The 20,148-nt window shown below is 38.1% G+C and overlaps 1 protein-coding gene across 49 annotated transcripts in view; it reads left to right on the forward strand.

Annotated features, from left to right (window-relative positions):
• The first annotated feature begins 1,919 nt into the window (after positions 1–1,919).
• LOC114480326 (receptor-type tyrosine-protein phosphatase delta) overlaps positions 1,920–20,148 on the forward strand; it is a 486,676-nt gene continuing 468,447 nt past the window's right edge. For 43 of the 49 annotated variants that reach the window (XM_028474351.1, XM_028474374.1, XM_028474368.1 and 40 more), the window contains exons 1-3: positions 1,920–2,078; positions 2,296–2,431; positions 2,570–2,605. The gene's annotated coding sequence lies outside the window, so the exon portion shown is untranslated. The remainder of the gene's footprint in view (positions 2,079–2,295; positions 2,432–2,569; positions 2,606–20,148) is intronic. The other 6 variants (XM_028474389.1, XM_028474388.1, XM_028474390.1 and 3 more) reach the window with 1 other exon arrangement.

Here is a 20,148-nt window from a genome sequence, read left to right on the forward strand (position 1 = left end):
TGGCTTCTGAAGCTGACCCAGTTTTGTCGGCAAAAATGGATGAAAATTCTTTTGAACACCCTTCCTGAAACATAATCCACCTCGCAGAAACGTTCAAAAACATGTCTGTGTTGCACATACAAATGACCTGCAGACAGAAATGCCTGTTTTTCTTCCCTGCATATAGTCGTCGTAATTATAGGAACACTAAAGGCGTCACTAAGAGCCCTTACAGCAGCTGTCTGGGTCAAGCGACAGTCTGGCAGCAAGTCAGTGGGCTTTAACGTTCCACTGAAACACAGAGATTCATTTTAATAGCATTATTTACACATATTCTTGTCTCACTAAGGCTTGACAGTGTTATTACCAAAGCATTCGGCTTGCCATAAGTTTGACCTCACAGAAACTTCTCATCTAGTATGTGGAAGTGTAAAAAAAAAAAACCTACCAAAACATAATGACCACTGACTTTATTAGGTAGCAAGTAATTATATTGTCCTAAATGATGAGGGGGACCTTCAAAACTGGAGCGTTTGTGAGGTTTTCCCAGTTTGAAGTGATGGGCATCAATCAGAATTACTTCAAAGGAAGACAAAATGGTGAGTCAGCAAAGAGAGAAAACTAGAGGCTATTACCGTACTTGCAACGCATGCATGAAGTAAAGGCTATAAGCCAACTCTTTCTTTAGATATCCTAATGTAATCCAAAATCTTTATCGCTTATTATGAAATTATGGCACTTCACGAGTATTCATCTTTTTTAGTCAAACACATTCTTTTAAGCGACAATAATAAAGACTATGACTAATTAAACATTTTATTTTATTTTTCTAACAAAAAACATATCAAAAAACATTTATATATTCATATTCCCAACATTGAGCTACTGACAAAACTTCCAGGGAACTTCAAAACAAGAGCCCAGTTAAAAACAAATAGAAGACACAAAGAGATGCTTTTGTTTTGAAAAGACGATGTTTGATTTTTAGCTTGAAGCTTGTCCCAGGATGATTTGACATTCCGCCCGCAATGCATCATGGGGCGGTTGAGTACGACTAGTGTGCCCAACCTGCACACTTAAAAAATGTTCCAATATCGTATCGTATATTTCTCGCGTACTCAATCTTTTCATACTATCTAATGTGAATGCACTGCATACTCATTTTGATGTCAGACTTAGTATGAGTAGTATGGATGCGTTTTCGAACACACCCTATATGTACAAACCAAATAAGATTGATAAATGGTAATTCACTATTTAAAAAATAGATGAACTCTTATCCTGTAATTTAGCCGACTATGTCGACTAATGCCATTTAGTTGACTAAAAGTAGACTATAACTGAAATAGTACTTATGACAACATTTTGAATAAAAGTTCAATGTATTTCAGTCAAAAAAGTAAAACTCAATCAAAAATTGCTGTTAAAATGAACACTGTTCAAGGGTACTGGCGCACTATACATGATTTCCACATTTTGAACTCATTTTAGTTCAGGGGCCAAATACGGAGCAGTTTGATCTGAAGTGGGCCACAGATTTAAGGCTGGAAAATGAGTCATTTCAACATTATTATGCCCTCGTTTGCACTTCTATGCATACATAAAATACAAAACATGTAAGAAACCGCCCAATAATTAGTGATAGATATCAGTTGCAACAGGATCTTAACTTTAAATTTCCTCCATTTTGTGACCAATTTCCGTTTAATGAAGGGAATATGTCATCATTTGATGAACATTGAAGGATTTTGTAAGAATTTTGAGTTGTTTTTTTTTAATTAGCTGTTTAACATTGCATAGCAATCATGCGATATTCGACACGTGCCATAATGGGACTAACATCCACGTAATCAGCGGTATTGTCTTCACCTGTGATGCTGCTGGAGCTGCTGGTCCACTGGTTGGCCATCAAGCGGCCACAGTGCGCAGTTCAGCTCTGAGCTCTCAGCATCCTGAATGCTCTGCTCTGCTCTGCTCCCTCTCTTCTATTCCAGTCGTCCACGTGAGCGTGCGCGCGTGAATCCCGACATTCTCGCTCAGTTTCGCGCCGTCTTATTGCCTGCTCCCATTGTCTTTACCGACAGTGATAAAGAGAGCAGGTACATGCCGTCCATTCCGCCTATTTATAAAGACCATTTGTTTGTTTTTGTGTTTTTTGGTTCTCTTCGTGTCTGCTGTTCTTCACAGATGTTATGTCAACTCTTTTTTTTTTGGTTTTTTGTTTTTTTTTTGGGTGGTGATTGTGATTGTTGAGAGGTTGACACTCCTGGCTCTAATGGAATTTGGATTTTCTTTTTGCTCTTTTCTGTCTTGCAGTTTCCGCCAGTGTCCCGTGTTGGTTTTTGGAATAAGAAAGGAAAAAAAAAAAAGGCATTGCTGTTTTCTGACTTAAGAGAGAAGAAAGGAAGGGACTCCTCTGGAATTTTCCCTGGGATTTAACCGGACAGCCCCGGTGAGTGGATACATTTGGATGTCAAATAAAGAGCTTTTTTTTTTTTTTTTTTATTTTTTTTTTTAGTCCGACTGCAAATATATATATAAAAACACATGCAACCCTTCATTTATTTTTCTCCTTTTTCTACCTATACAGTCATTGGGGCGATGCGCTCATCCGCCTGGATGAATAGTGAGTACTGTACTACTTTTTCCTTCTATACCTTCATAGTCTGCGTATTGCAGCTGAACGTCGTGCAGGATTAAAGTGTGCACTGTAGTAGACTAGGAGTCCGATACAAGTTGCGTGTCTCATATTGATGTGCTGTATGTGCGGGTGCGCATTTTTGCGCGCTGCTGTTTTTTTTCTTCTTTTTTTTTTTTTTTTTTTTTTACTCCATGTGGTAACGAAATATATGCAGAGTTTTGAAATACATCGTCCATCCATTGCTCATCAAGTGTCTGAGCTGCATGGGGAAGATGCTTTCTCTACTTCTCTCCCTCTCTCACACGCACGCACACACACACACACAAACGCACGCACTGGAGCTATAATGTATGCTAAGTGGGACTTGCTGTAAGAAGTTTGGTTTCAGTTTGTTGCAGTATGTGTGCCCATTGGCTCTCTGACAGGCTTTGATGCCAGCTCGCTGGTTGATTGACAGTTGATCATGCAAAATACAGTGCGAGCATATGGCCATGTTTTTTTTAAATTTTTTTATTTTTTTTATATCCCTCTCTTCATTGGTGCTTTCTATATTTGGATCTACCCCCAAACCCCCCACCCCATTGCTCTGTGTTTAACTGTGTTTGTCAGAGTACTACTGACAAGTGATTCATATATAGCCAATTACCCGTAAATTGCAGTCATACTCTGCTGCATGGGATGGGATGGGGAGGAGGAATAAAAAAACAAATGGGGAAAAAGCCACTTGGAGGCAAGATAATGAAGTGAAAAGTTTGTGTGCCTTAGTGTTTTGTAGCAAAACCATTGCAAATGAGGGCACGGCCAGCCTTGCACAGCCGGAAAGATGTTTCGACCCCAGCTTGAGTGGAGTGACAGTGGTCTAAGTGGGCATGACTATCAAGGAGATTTAATAGCATTATGGTCTGCCAGTCATGAGGCGGCAACAAGGGAGAGGCTGCTGTTTCATATGTGTGGAAAAAAAAAAAAAAAGAAGCTATATATGAGGAAGTACGTAGGGCAAGGTTTGCTGAATGGATGGTTTTCTGAATAGGAACACCTTTGAGAACGATAGTTTGCTTTGTGACACACTTTGGACATGCACGTTTTATGACGAGGTGTCAAATCCATAGGGTGGAATTAAAAAATAAATAAATAGATAAATCAATTTTCCATTGTATGGCCCACAAATACTGTATGTCTTTCCTACCATGTGTAATGCACTGCTGTGGGCTCATTTCTTAATGTAAACATTAATATTTTAAATACTGCATCAAGTTAAAGTGAGTTTTCTACCATTTACAGGATTAGTTCTTGGAGAACCTCTTCCATTTTCAAGTAAAACTGGTACTGTGACTATAAAAACAATAACCGGTTCGAAAATGGAATTGAATCGCCAATCGAATCGGTCCCTTGTTAATCAAATTGAATTTGGGAAATCTGAATCAATGCTAGTGACAAATCACAATGATCTTCAATAGAGATCAGCAATATTATTGGCCCACTGATGTTATTGGTCGATAATAGCCCTAAAATGTAGTGTCGGTCTACATTGGTATCGTTTTTTTCAACGATCTTGTTTGAGGCAACATATTGAATACAAATTTTGCACTTTTTCCATTACTAAAGTTGAATAAGTTTTCTTACTTTGCATTGATGAGGTTGATTTGTGGAATACATCCAATGGAGCATCCAACTGAAAGTAGGCCAAAAGTGGCACATTATTGTGCAGCTGTTTATTAGTAAATGTGCCTGTGCAGGCAATTCAATTAAAGACAGTTAAAATTAACGAGATTTATATTGTATATCGCCATTTTGGGAAAAAATATAGAGATATGAGTTTTGGTCCATATCGCTCAGTCCTAGATGTGGGGGGGAGGGGTACATGTATATATCGGTATTGATGAATATCAGAATTATAGCGTTGGATGATATTGGCATATCAGATATCGGTCCTTAAAGGTGCAAAGCATTAGGTCACATATCTGAACTCAAATTTGTTTTGCGGCACATTCCCTCGGTTTTACGTTTCTGAGCTGATTTAGTTGCTTGGACGGGCTTGATGTGGTCTGCAGGCCACGAGTTTAAACCTATTAGATTTGAAATACGTTTCAATATCATGTTTCTTTGTGTTGGAAGAGTGAATTCTATCTATCTATCTATCTATCTATCTATCTATCTATCTATCTATCTGATTCCAGGCATCTCTCTTGATAAAGTCGTTTTAGAGCATGAAACGAGATTTGAATCATTCAATGTAAGCCAGTGAATTTGCTGCAAAGCTTTGTGGGATTACTCCCAAGTAAGAATGTCCCCTTGCCTTTCCCCCGCCCTTGCAGTGCTTACTGCTCTATAAACCGGCCACATCCTGCAATTTTCCTTCATCTTCTCCGTGAGTGATCCCCCCTAAAACTATTCACCAATGGCCTGCATCAATCACTGTACGATGGGATTTTAGCTCCAGGTAGATGCTCTAAACTGTGGAGACAGTCTCGCCTGCTGCCAGCTCCTCCACACTGACCCTGAGAGCCACATCCAGAAGTGGCAAAGCGAGAGCTGCAAATCCCTCCTTTTTTTCCCCCCCCTTCTCTCATTAATTATGGCTTCACATCAGCAGCAGCTGTAGTGTGAGCGTGTTGACAACACGCCCACTTTTCTTCTGCTTACCGCACCTCCCAGGAGAGCATCACGAGTAAGCTGTAATTACGGTTTATAAACTTCATCCAGGTGACATAATTGGGGCATGGCTGTGATGGCAAGGGGCTGTCATAACAGCTGCTAATAAATTTATGGCCTTTTTTTCACTTCTCTCTCGTGCGCTACACAGATATTCAAACGTTGCAACACAGGATCTGTCCATGAACATTCATTGGCTCCAAATAAAGTCAAATCATGCACAATGTGAGGGGCAGTGCAAATATTGCCAAGTTTGCACACACAAAAGAGGTAAACAGCACATCTATGGAAAGGCAGGGTGTTTATTCTGTTGGAATACCTTGATTGCGCTCCAAGGCTTGGCAAACGCATGAGTCTTTCTCCCATGGGCTGTTTTATAATGAGGCTCTACTGTCAGATAATTAGATACACCTGGCATTCACCGTTTCAGGAAGTTTTGATTTATCGGATAATAGAATTGTTTCGGCTCGCTCCCTTGAAAGCAAAGGAGAAAGAGTGATATTGCTGTCACACTGACCGTCCCCTTGTTCTGGCAAATGTTTTATTTATCCATCGACAGCTCGATGCTCACGGATGAGGCAGCTAGGCTTCATTTTGTGCTAGCTGACGCTGTCATTGCCAAAGTTCCTCATCTGTTTGCCAAGCGAGCTGCTCACAGTTCCTACCTCAGACTCGATCTATCAAAAGTCGGAATAAACAAATGCAGTTTACATTGTGCCTGTTCAACATCAGCAGTCCAACCATTAAAGCAGACATGGGCAACTGGCTCAGTCTAATTTCTTGTGACCCCAAGAGCAATTCCCCAAAAATTTTAATTCAAAAAGTTGGAAGGGATATGAATCCCAACAAAATACACAAAATAACTTCCAAAACACACAAATCAGCAAGAAAAACACAAAAAATTCAAAAAAAATTCAAAGAGACTTAAAGGTGCAGTCTGCAACTCTTACAAAATGACTTTTTTTTTTGCATGTGTTGTTAGTTTGCGCGCAGCAGCCTCCTTGTGAACTGCTGCAAGTGACACTGTGTTGTTGCTGCTGTTGCTGAGGTGTGTGCACACAGAGATAGAGAAGTGCTGCAGTAATATGCTTTTAACAGAGCATGTTATATTACTGTGATGTTGCTGTCGGGCTAACGTTAGCTTGTTAGCTCCTCTGAGGGAGGGACTTTGGAAAGTTTTGAGGCAGGGCAAGAGAGCAGCGGGGAGAGAGGGATCTGAGAGTCGTGGACTGCATCTTTAAACAAACAAAAATGACGACAAAACCATAACACACAACAGAATAGCTCAAAAGACACACCAACTGTTAAAAAAATTACAAAAAATGACAGGAAAATAGACAAAATTACAACAAGAACACAACAAATAACAAAAACCCACAAAATGACCAAAAAACTGACAAAATATCAAAACCCCCAAAACAAATCTACAACAAAAATTCAGAAAAATACAACAAGAACAGAAAAATAACAAAACCACAATAAAAAAAAAAAAAAAAACAACACAAAATTATTAAAATCTGACAAAACAGATACAATCACAATTTTGTGGCACCTGCTGAGATAGAGTTGCCCACCCTTGCACTGAAGTAATCCCCCCCCTCCAAAAAAAACATGTACGTAAACTTGCACGTCACACCTTTCCTTGGTAACTTTGAATTCTCTCACACAGGAAGGAAATCTTAGAGATTCTAAAAAGCAGCAGATGCATTTTTAACCAATCAGCTGTCTCATAAACACACTGTGTGTCCTCAAGCCCTGAATGAGAAATATAATTTACTTTCAGAACAGCACAAAGATGAGGATACACACACACAGAGCCTTAAATGTGATGTCTTTTCTTGATTAGAAAACGCTCACTGAGATGAAACCACCGCACCTCTGTTGTTTATTTATCAGGCACATAGCTCCAGACATAAATCAGACACTCATTAAGCTGTTAAACAACAACTTTTGCTTACCACAGGAGACGTTGATGCTATTTGGGCTGATATATGTGCTCCAGCAGGAAGGTGAACCACTGCTGACGGCTCACGTCATCTAATTCTGAGTTGTTTATTTCCCCAGTTTTAATCTGGTCAAATTTTAATCAAGACATCTCATTGCTAATACTGGAGTGAAAGTTGAGTGTTCATAAAACTGTAGAAATCATGAGCACAGTGGTCATAAAGTGAATGACAAACTGGTCAGGTTTTGTCATATAGAATGGATTTATAGTGTGAATGCTTGAACATTAGATAATGTCTAGAACTGGCAATTTTAAGAAAGGCTGTGTGTCCAAAACTAGTCATCAAATCATCAACTAAGGCTAGGTTTCCACTTAACGGTTTTCACAGTCTTAGATGCTGGGCGATATGGACCAAAACCTCAATATTTTTTTTCTTAAAATGGCGATAAACAATATAAATCTCGATAATTTTAATTCAAATGAAGTCTGACCAGAAAGAGATAAAATTTGCTGATGCAAAATGTCATACAGGCACATTTATTAACACAAAGTTGGAAAACGTGCCACTTTTGGCTTTTTCTCCTAAAACAAGTATTTTAAAACAAAATAGGCAAAAAAACAAACAAAATTAATATATATATATATATATATATCGACAGAGGCGATATTGAAATTTTCTGCCACCAAAATATAAAACTCGATATATCTTGAATCTCGATATATCGCCCAGCCCTAGTCTTAGACTAAAGAGATTTCAAAATTATCGGAAGTCTTTCAGTCGCTGTGTGACGTGACGCAATTGGCACTAACGGCCACTGAAAACACTTTTTTCTCCGAAACAACCCAGCCAAAATAGAATGTGATGACACAGCAAAAACCGAGGGCAGCCTACAGGTCAACGTGTCTGCAGTGTTTCAGTATCTCTGAGCACTAAGGCCTCTTCTAAGTAGAGGTTGAGACAGAGCACAGAGTAAAAACAATGTAAAATACTCTCTCAATTGCGATTTATTGTATGTTTCTGTGTCACGTCTTTGCAGACCCCTACGGCGTAGCCTGACGCCCGCCTCCAAAAAAACTCTTTAACTATGTGTCAGAAACATAAATTAGGCTTTAGAGTCTGTCAGCACTCGTTTCACTGTGATCTATTTGGATCCTTTGCACTTCATCACGACTGTACTTGAACTTTGATGGATACGGAGATGTGCACAGTGCAGAAGGAGGTCAGAGTGCTTGCAGGGTTTACTGCTGCAGCTCATGTTTGAGAAGAGTGATGAAGCAGAGACGCTGCAAACAACTTAAATACACTGTGTTTTTTGGAGAGATCATATTTAATTTGACTATCCAGTTAGTTATAGGTCTGCACATTATTACTTAATGTACACGAGTATGGGGTCAAGTTAAACAATGTATTTTATTTTTATTTTATTTTACATTGTGCATTGTTGAAATGCTAAATAAATATGTTTGTATATTCAAAAAGAATTCAAAGTAAACCAAATCATACTAATACATAACATAAGTTTGGAAATTGAAACCTGATAAGTGGAATACTTTTACAGTAATTGTATTTCTAAATGGTTGCAGTGCAAGGATATAGAAAAAAACAAAACGGTAAGTCTTGTATCCAGCAAATAATCTAAAGTGTGCAATTAGCTTACATTAACCACCCAATCCTAATTATTTACCTGTAGAAGAAAAAATCAAGCTACCAAAATAAAAACACACCTTCCAGCAATAATGTTTCTCTTAATTTTGGGGAATCAACAAAATGTTTATTTTGGAAGGTTATTATACCCATCACAATGCATCTAATCATCAGCAGCAGCCATATTACTTCACCGTACAACATGCCTGCCAGCAAATAAGGTGTTAGGTATATGCCATCATATATTTTGAACACATTTCCTTCCCATTTTGTGTGAGACCTCACAGTAAACAAAAAGCTGTTGTGAATATTGTGCATCACCACAGACGCATTCAGATGTCAAATAGTAAAGAATTTGTATTCAAGGAGTGTCACAAAGAGTTTTAAACCAGCGTCACCACAATGCTGCAATGGTAGGTGATAGATTATCATTGTAGATAAAAGCACGACCCTCAAAACATCTTAAGTGTACAATTTGAGTTTAGATTGGCCTCTTTATTATTGGAATCTGGTTTCACTACCATCCATTCAAAGCCAAATTTATCATACACTTCAACAATCATTATGCCAAGAAGACTATTGTGGACACTTTCTTTCTTTTCTCTGTCCAATCATTGGTGGTCTTGTCATTGCCTAAAAAACACCAGCATCCATATTGTGCAGTTGAACTAAAAAAAGTCTCTCTGCGCTGTCATGACAGCAACTCACAGACGGGATGGACACTGACAGATGATGAGTACTAGAGGAAAAGGCTTTAGATGTATAGCCCAGAGTTAGAAGCCTTGCCTAAACTAATAACCAGGTACACTCGTGTGAACTGAACATATCATTGACAACAATCAAACGGAATCACTCCACTACATCAACGCTGCCAACTGCAAATTTGTGTTATAGTGAAATATGAATATTCATTAGTCACATTGGGGGGATGTCATACATTTTGAGTACATTAAACTGGGTATTTGTGATATCACAGCAATAGGTGTAAGATTTCATAACAACATGCCAGAGTAGACCTACATTCTATTAATCTCCATTATATGCTATCATTTGGCTCTTCATCGTTTTGCACCAGTGTTGGGGTCAATTACATTTTTCAGTAATAATTACATTTTCAATTATCCATGTTCAGTCATAATTCAGTCATGATTACAGTGACCGGCATTTTTTCCAATTACAATTAAATTATGATTATTTTTTTGGCCCCTGAAAGTCAATAACAGTTACGATCTCAATGACTAAAGTAAAATTGCAATTAATCACAATTACTGAGACTTAAATAAATTACGCCACAAGACTTACCCTTCCTCATGTGTTAGCTTTCTGTTAGCATCTCTTATGATAATGGGCCAGTTTTGACCCATGTCTAAAATCAAAATACACTAAAAAATATTATCTAAAAAAAATAATCTGCCAATATGCTTTAGAAAGTTGACTTTTAGGATGATTTGTAGATTATTAAAGAATAGTGAAACTTGTGTGGATTGATGGGGGAAGGTTGCTGGGGTCATCCATTATGTATTGATTAAGTTAAGGAGCAGAAATATACTAATTTTATTCTTCTTACTGCTCCTTTGTCCAATGTTTCATTTGGACTGTGATAATATTTGATGTACATTGGGAATCTGTGTTGGTTTATATGTTCATGAAAAGAATAAATACATCAATCTGTTATATAATTTGTTATTCATGCCAGATTTTGCATTAAATTAAATTAAATTAAATTAAATTAAATTGAATTAAATTAAAAAATAACTGACATTTTATAGATTTTTCATGCCAATTATAATTACAAAGTCAATTATCTAAACTAAAGTGCAATTTAATTATGATTACAATAACAACATGTTTTTTTTAAATTACAATTACAATGATAATTACGCCATAACTGTAAATAATTAATTATAATTGACCCCAACCCTGTTTTCCACCTTCACTGAATACTGGGATAATCATCTACCAGGAAATTCAAGCAAACTAAAAAAAAAAGAAGAAGAAGAATAAAGCCGGCAAGCTGGAGCCAGAGTACTCTGCACAGCTCGATGCTGCTGTCTCTAACTGAGAAGAACAAGAGAAATCAATTAGCGCTACTCGGTTACTATCCAAGGGACATCCACCATGGGAAAGGGTTAATAGAATCAAACTGTTTGGATTGGAAAAAGGAAAAGTAGCAGACCTGGAAGTAAAGTTTAGGAGCAGTTTCTTGTATCCTAAGTCAGATCAGCTGCCTGTGACCCTAAGATAACACTCATTTTCTTTGGTTGTGTAACTGTACCTCCCAACGCATTTGCTTTTCTATTTGAAAAACTGTTTAAAAGTCCACTCTTACTGTCCTTTTTGCAGTTTGGTAATGAGGGAAAAGGAAGAGAAGAGCGGAAATGTTCCAATTTGATGAAACCCTTTAGTTTTTACTGCAAATGCACAAGTCTCAGTCATCCTCTGCAATAAATTGGCAATAATAGTTTTTTTTTTTTTTTAAATTCACACTTCTAAGTCACTTGAAAGACACTGTGAGCGTGTTTTGCTTTAAACCCCATTATAGGCATCAAAGACTTATTTTGACTCAAAAGAGAAGCACAAATAAGTTGGAGAGTTTGGGTTAAAGAAAAAAGTCTTCATTTGGTCTTCAGTGAAAGCTGCCTCAGGTCTCTTAAGATTAAACAATTCTCAACATTGAATTTCAAATAGTTTGAGTATTGTGGAAGGATCAGTGAGGCTTGTATCCACAGCATATCATTTATTAATGGCACTTAAAATGGAAGCCGAGCCACAGCAAATAAAGAAATCCCAAAAATTTTGTTTCTCAATTGTACCAAGTGTAAATAGGAAATTCCAGACCCAGATTTTTACTAAGATCATAGGAAAATTATTCAGCATTACCGGTGGAGATGAGCGAAAGAGATAGGGCTATTGATGCTTTATGCATATTTTATTGAATGTTGCTCAGCTCTGCCCTGTAAACAACGCGGTGGAGAGTGCACAACATAGATTTTTGGACGACTCAGAGGCCTGATAGTCTTTGATCAAGCTAAGAGTCGACACTTTTTGATCAAACTCTATCATGGACATTTAAATCAAATCCCTGACAGGCTCTGGAGCTTTTAGTCCACAGGGCGTATTCTCTACACAGGCAGAGGTGTGAACACATGGGGTAGAGTCAATTATACTGTACATTGTGCAGCCCCCTCAACCTCATTTTAACCTGATTGAAATCTCACACTTGATAGAGGAGTAATCCATTAGGAGAAAATGTTATTTGACAAATCAACTCTGTCCTGTGGAGTCTTATTTTTTACAGATTCTGATCACACATGGTCTTTGAGAAAAAAGCCCATAGAGGTCTCCGGAGCTTTCCTCCAATCAATGAATAAATCTGCGTTTCAAAAATCCAACACCTTTTAGTCGCAGTGGCCACGGTTTCATGATTTTTTCAATTCGGAATTAATTATTACGAATGAAGATATTCAGAATTAAAGTGCTCTCTGTCATGTTTACATGGAAAACAGGTTTATTTGGCTTTATTCAATTGCGCTTTAGGTCTGGGGGTTGGGAAGGGTTCTGATTGGACAGGGGGCGAGCATGACATTTCAAATCTATCGGGGGAAAAACATACAAGAAACCTTTTATATTTGGCTACAGCATAGAAGACCACATGAGAACTGGTGTCACTTTTATTTTAATTGTAGTTTTGAAGCCGCAGCTCGACAATAACACACTTTCACTTTGGTTCACTGAGCAGGAGAAAGAGATAGAAACTAATCACTGGTAAATAAAGCCCAGTAAAACTCTGGAAAACAATAACCAGGAATAAATATTTGCTCCCTGGTAAAGATAGTAGCTCTAAGAACTGGTAAAATGATAAACTTGGTGATATTACAGCCTATTTACTCCGTCTCCGGGTTTTAGTATCACCCGTCCAATGAAGCCTGTTCAGTTTGCCGATGTAAGTGTGGTTGTAATCATTTTGTGTGATTGTTCACGTGTTTATGTTTCCGTCCATCCACTCTTGTCATTATATCCATGTCTTTTAAGGATCTTATCAAACAAATAGTCTTGGCTCTAGTCCGGGCGGCCATCTTGGATTATGTTGTAACCGCATGACATTGCAACTTTCCGAGCATGCGCAGAAAGTTTACAAAAAAAAGGAATTATTTCATTCGGAATTAAAATCGGAATAAACCAGCTACCTAATTTGGATTTAAGCTTAATTTGGAATCACATTTGCATTCAGAATTAATTGTTTACAAGGCCAATTTAAAGAGGATTTAACTTGTTTTCTGAATTAAAGGGGAATTAAAGCTCCCATGTAAACGTGAACAGTGATTTGAAAACATGTTCACGTATACTCCTCTTTTGTACAGTGAGAACCCTTGCCCCGACAATATATATTTGTACACACAGCACCTCCACCGCCCACTCAGTCCTTCTGTACGTTAGGCTGTGGTTACTAGTCGGCAGATCCCTCGGCATCACTGGAGAATAACAATGAGAGTTTTGGGTGGGATCAGTTCCTCGGTATACAGCCATGCCGAGTTTATGTAAGAACATGGCTTCTCAAGCCCTGTGCCAGTTTGGGATGACAAAACAAATAGTACCAAGGAGTACCGACATGCCTGCAGGGGAAGGACAGCCAGGGTGAATGCATCTATCCCCCAGCTTCATCCTCCCTTTCCACACAAACCCCTCTCACTGGTTATGTATCACAGCTCGTGATACCACGTCTCCTGTTTCAATGCAAGTCAATGCAGGTGTCTGTGCCTTTTGTTAGCCCAGTGGCTCCATGGACCTGCTTTGAAGCCAGCACATTCCTCCACTCTCATTCCTTTTCTTCTTTCCACATCTGCCTCCAATAAAAGAAAGGCTGAGATCAGTCCAATCCTTTCCAGTGTCAGGCTTGTCACCTGCCTGGGAGATTTCTTGATGCCCCAGTGATTCTTAAAATGTCAAAACGGGTAAAGTAAAAAAAAAAAAAAAAAACTAAAACAAATTGAAGAAGATCTTATAGGAACCGTGGTTCACACTTTTTCCTCGTTTATTTTTCTCACCAGCATGTTCTGTTCTGACATTTATGATGCAGCATTTCTAATGACAGCTTTTTGCCCTCCTCGATTATCCATCATTAATTATGTAAGTGTTGCAAATAGATATACTGTAGATGTGCTTAAAGCCCCTGTGAATTATTAAGCCTTTAGGATTAGATCTCAATGTACTCACCCACTTCTGATAACTAGGCAAGGTACAAACCTCCTCCAAGCACCAAATCTCCACTTATCTGGATCATTCATGATCATTCACACTTTAAATGCTTGGAAGAACTTTACGGGGACCCCCATTTTTTTCATAAAATCGCAGTGAAATTCACTATCCAGATCAGATTTGGATGAAACTCTGTATCAAGTGTCATAAACATCAGTAATTCCCAAACCAATATATGAATTTTGGGAATTTCACCAATGATGAGCAATGGGGAATTTTGCAATTTTTGAAACTGATCCAGAACCAGTATATTGATACAGGTCACCTGCAACATATTTTGGAATCTTCCATAGCGTGAGGTCTATCATTGGTTAAAATGTTCTCAAAATAAATTAACTACTGATGATGTAATCCTACTAAGATAAAAACAAATACAGTGAACGCCAATGAAAATATTACCACCTTGGCGGAGGCGAAAGAGTACATCAAGGCAGAGAAAAGTGAAATCATGTACATGAAAAAAGTCATTATCCTGTTTGTGCCTAAGACAAGATTTAAATGATAAGTAGCATCGCCGTCTTCTTCTCTTTGTTATCATCGTTGTGAATAATCGTACGAGGTAACAATTCTTTAGAATAATGCCAAAAACTAAAAGCGGCCATTGCACATTAGGTATAAATGGCAGTATTAAGTATATTTTGTCGTAGATCAGTGGTTCCCAATCTTTTTTGGCCCGTGTACCCCCTTTGCATTTTTGCCAAATCATGTGTACCTCCACTTAAGTACCCTCTCCATAATTTCATATGCTAAAATATTGTATTTTATTGAGCAATAGTACTATTAACATATTATTCAAAAAGAAGACAATGAACTTGCTGGAATTACTCGGAAGTCATGAACAAAACTGTATCCAAGCATATCAAAGCGATAAGCAGACACTTCTGAGGAAGACTGGTAGTTGACAGTTGAAACATGTCAGAAGATCAAAGTAAACTTCCTGAAAAATGTTGTCTGAATAAATTAAACCTTAACATATTAATAGTACTGTTAGTTTGTGGTGAATTTGCCCCAAAAATAGCCTAACAAGGAACTAGGAACATTTCCTAATTGTTTTTCAAAACAATTGTTAAATATTTCCGAGTACCCTTCTGTAATGTGCTCCTGTACCCCTGTTTGGGAACCACTGTTGTAGATTAAATAAACAAAAGTCAGTATTCCAAAACCAAACTGAATGATTGAGTTGCCTTAATCAGGACAGGTGAAAGTAGATTTTGGATGACAAAACTTACACTAAAGACTGAATCACCGAAAAGGGATCCTCAACATTTTCAACCCTCACACACAACATGAAAGGCAATTCCATGCAGCGTGCTTTGACAATGTCACAGCAGAGGCTCCCTTTGTTATTTCACTGCACAGAAATAGAGCACAGACAACATTAGTATCTGTTGAGTTTGGGTGTAGTGGAAAATCAATGTAAGGTGAAAATTAAATTTTCAGCTGAAAGAGCCTTTAGGCAAAGTGCAATTTGGAAACAGATCTTCTATTTTCCCCTGGGGGTTTGGTAGAGGCTGGCAAAGGATGGACAGTAGATCATACCGTTGTCTTTAAAAAAGCAGAGGTATGCTGCTGCGAGGCTGAGGGAAACACCCTCGTGTTGCTCCCTAATGTGCCTCTCCTTTGATTGTCTAATTCGGTTAGGGCCATGCGTCCCTTATCGGATCATACAAAAGGTCAGAGGAGTCCTGTAGACAAATCAATCTTCTTGTCTGAGGAGGCGCACAGGAAACGAGCTGATCCATCTCGTTGGTCCACGAATGAAGGTGGGTGGGCAGGAAAAAAAAAAAGGAGATGGAAAGAAAAACTACAGCGTTCAACGCTCCGAGAGAAGTGGGCGAGGAAGGTGAGATTGAACTGTTGACTTGGGGAATGCGATATGCTGAGGGGAAGAAAAAAACGCTCACATTATTACTTGTGAGATAAGTGGAATGATTTAAGGCGATCTGGCACATTACGGCTTACCTGAATATGAGACACGCTCGTGATAATGTTTCAAGGACATTAAACTAAGTTTGGGATTTAAAGCTTCAGTGAAAGTAGGGGGATAAACTTAAATAAAAGTATTAGTATACCCTTGTATTCATCAAGGATGTGACATTATATTTTTCATACATTAGCCACAATGGGATAGTAGTTTTCTTCAGTTACCAGCCACATTAGCTGAACATTATTTGTTTTAATAAATGAAATAAAATATTTATTAAATGATAATCACAATAAAATGCCGGAACATGTGATCATTTAAGTTTTCGGCAATTTTTGATTTAGTTTTAGTCATAGGCTGTGTTCGAAATCGTGCTACACACTCAATGAGTATATACTGTCTACTATATACTATCAGTATGATTACGGTGGTGACCACGCCCAATGAAGTATATTTCCAAGTTTCCCAGTTTGAGGCTAAATATCTTTGTTGATTCGCCACCTTTGAAAGTTCTGAAAACATTTTTAGTGAGAAAGTGACCAAGTAGAATATCAACATGTGATCATTTGATCCATAAAATTTGCTGAAACGCATTTCATGCTGACATTTCGGAGATTTTCGGAGACCTGCCATTGTGCTACTGACAAAACTTCTGGTTAACTTCAAAACAAGAGCCCTATTTACAAAAGCGTTAAAAACTAATAGAAGACGAGAAGAGATGCTTTTGTCCCAGGATGATTTTACATTCTGCTCGCAATGCATCATGGGGTGGTGGAATGACTAGTGTGCCCACCGTGCATGCTTAAAAAATGTCTCGATATAGTATACATCCGGGTATTTCTTGCGTATTATCTTTTCATGCTATCTAAATGTTTAAAAACATTTAATTACTATGTATGTTGGTATTAATATTTGTACATATACACAGACAGATTTGATGTGATCAATGCGTTAAGGCCACATGATCACATTAATTCTGAAATTATGCTTTAGTTCTTATTAGTTGATGAAAATATAAAAAAAATATTTTGATACAGTTTTCGCTTACATGTGTTTCTGTCTTGTTAAGAAAATTCTTAGTTACAAAATGAACTCTACCCTTTTGTTTATTTATATTATCCGAGGCGTAACCTTGCAGAATTTAGGTGAACAAATGTATAATTCAACCAACGATGAGTAACCGTATTAGTGGGATGCAGTGCTGGGCAAAGTTTACGGATACGGATTAATCATCCACACTTTAATGCTGAAGAGATGTTTGATTTGGTCCCCTTGAGTGTTGTAATTAGTTCAATTAGCCCAGAGAACAGCATAGCACATGCAGAACAGACCCAGTTTACCCTCTGGCCTGCCAACACTAAACTACTACGCCACTATTTCTCTCCTGTAAGAATTAAACTTGCTGTGTAATAATAACTCAGCCCAGCCCAGCTTTCCCTTCCAGATACAAGGGTTCACTGTGAGATAATGTTTGCTTAAGCACCTCTCAATGAGATTCAGTGCTCCGGTGACACCATTACTCTAAGCTCATTGCCTAGTCGGGTTGGGTGGGTCTTCCCAGCTTTGGATGGTGGAAGAGTGAGGGTGCCAGCAGAGCGAGTACCTCTTGAGACAGATTACATACCTGTGGACGTTGTCTAGGTTTGCACTTCACCTCTGCCTGAGACAAGCGGGTTATTATCTTTTGGTGTATTTTTTTTTTTTTTTTATGCACTTGCAAGTCATGTAATGCATCCCAGGGCTGTCCACCTGCCTGGCAGACCGAGCAGGTGGACAGCAAGGCAGCTTACGCATTTGTGCTAATAGTGGGCAGTCAGTGAAACGTATCTGAAAGGAAGACGATGACACGAGCCTGCGGAGGATGTCAAAGCAGCCTAGGCCTGAGCCAAAGTGTTTTAAATGGATTACATCAATGTGTCATTGCGATTACACACTTGATGAATTGTATTTTATGGCTTTACAGCAGATCTTTTTTTTCTTCCTGTCTTTTCTCTGAAACGTGAATGCATTTACTCTACTGCTAGCAACCATAGCACGGATGGATTTTTTCTATTTTTGCACGGAATTCACCGTTTGTAGATAACAATGAACTTTATTTTTACAGCACTTTTCAAAACACGTTACAAAGTGCTTTCCAAAGGCACCTATTCATTAGAAAATATAAGATATCAAGTTTAGGTCAGAGATTGAAATGGTTTTTAAAAAACAGAAACATAAAAACAAGTTAGAAGTTACAAAAAACCAGGGAAGGCTGTCTGATAAGTGTGTTTTCTTAGTTGACGAAAATGGTAGTTAAGCAGTTTTTTTGTGCTTTGCATTAAAGTGTAAGTGTTTTTAAGCATGTTCTTTTTTTGACCCTAGAATCAGCTTTATGTTGCATCCAAAGAGATTTTGGCTTATGTGCATCTGGGCTGGAAATTCGAAAAATGCCTTGATTTTAGGTGGGGCTCCTGGAGCAGTTAAAACACGCCCAGTCTATACTATAAAATCACCAAAGAACAATCTATGCTCTGCTAACTACCTACTCAATACTCACTATACCTCATTATTTACAATTCTCTAAATCCAACCTACTCGCCACAGATTGCAAAGTCCACACATATACTAGTTTTTACCACCAACTGTTGTGATTCATGACGTAAGAAGCCACCAAAACATCACAAACCACCATTGTCAGTCAATAGCAAAATAAAATATGATTGTATAAGCCATGTTCAACCCACAGAGCTGTGGTTCTCAAACTCTTTTTACTCAAATACACCCTTTCTCTGATTTCTGAATCCAAGTAGCCCCTTTTGTCCGACTACTACATTTTGCTCAGAATACTATAAAAATTAACTATAGAGCATAATGATCAAATTATTGACTGATAACATAACAAGCATTTTAAAGAATCACATTTTGTAATTAAATGGAATGAGACAGTATTTTGTGCTTCCTGAATAGATTCATTTCTATTGTTTTTATCATCATCTCGCAGCTGGTGTGGGATCAAGACTGACGCTTGCAGTTTCAGTTCATGTTCTAATCAAGATCATTTCATCATCATTTTTCTGATTATCATCTTAAACTAAAAATAAACCATAAAAAATGTTTTCATTTGTTATTTTCCCACTCTCTCTCTCAAGTACCCCCTGTAGTGCCATCGCGTACCCCATTTCATAAACACTTCCATAGAGGGCAGTCACTCTTACATTTTTACCACAAAATACACCAACGTTTTGCTCGTTTTTATAGGAGGGGCAGGGCTGACAGTGTTGGTTTGTGATGTAAAAGCCACCAAAATGTCACAAAGTACAATTCTCATGTGATTGTATTATCTTGGTTTCAACCCACACAGGTCAGTCACTCTTACATTTTTACAACAAAAAATGCAAAATTGAAACACTTGGACTAAAATGTCAAGAGTTGGACTGGAATTAATCAACAACTATTTCATACCCAAATATATCGGTTTTGGGGTTTAGTGACTCTTTCCTACTACAGTTACACACAGGCTTTTTTTTTTTTTTTTAAACATTCTCTTTCCAGTCAAACTGGAACAGATGCATGCAGGTTAGTATAGGTTCTATCATTCATTTTCTGTGTGATAATAATGTCCTAGCTCTCCTCCTGTCTGTATGACGCATGGTTGCATCCATGTGATTTACATGTCCATGCATACGGAGCTTAACATCCCTGTTTACAGTACACAACCATGTGCCTGGAGTTTTGCTGATAAGAAAATGATTTAACAACAGGGCTTCAGGCGTGCCCTCCAACTCAAACTTTGTTATTGCAGAGAATTCAGCAAATGTGTGATTGAACGGACGTAACTTGGGATGTATAAACCCTTCAGAGATTGAGCTGAAGAGAGCTAACTCCAGTAGGTTTGTTAAGAGAGGAAAAGTGCAGGCGGTTAAAGACGAGGAAACTCCAGTGTGACCCAGTGCGACATGTGTTGAAAAGCGCGGTCAAAGTGTAACACACTAATTGACTTTTAAGGCCACATTGCTTAGCGGCATTACAGACATGAAACTAGCTTCTTTGAAAGCACGCAACTCTTAATCACAGAACATTTCAGCGTTCTTAGATCTACGTTTCTGTGGAGACTTGTTGAGCTGTAG

Source organism: Gouania willdenowi, chromosome 18 (assembly GCF_900634775.1).
Source record: "Gouania willdenowi chromosome 18, fGouWil2.1, whole genome shotgun sequence".
In the NCBI taxonomy this organism is placed as follows: domain Eukaryota; kingdom Metazoa; phylum Chordata; class Actinopteri; order Blenniiformes; family Gobiesocidae; genus Gouania; species Gouania willdenowi.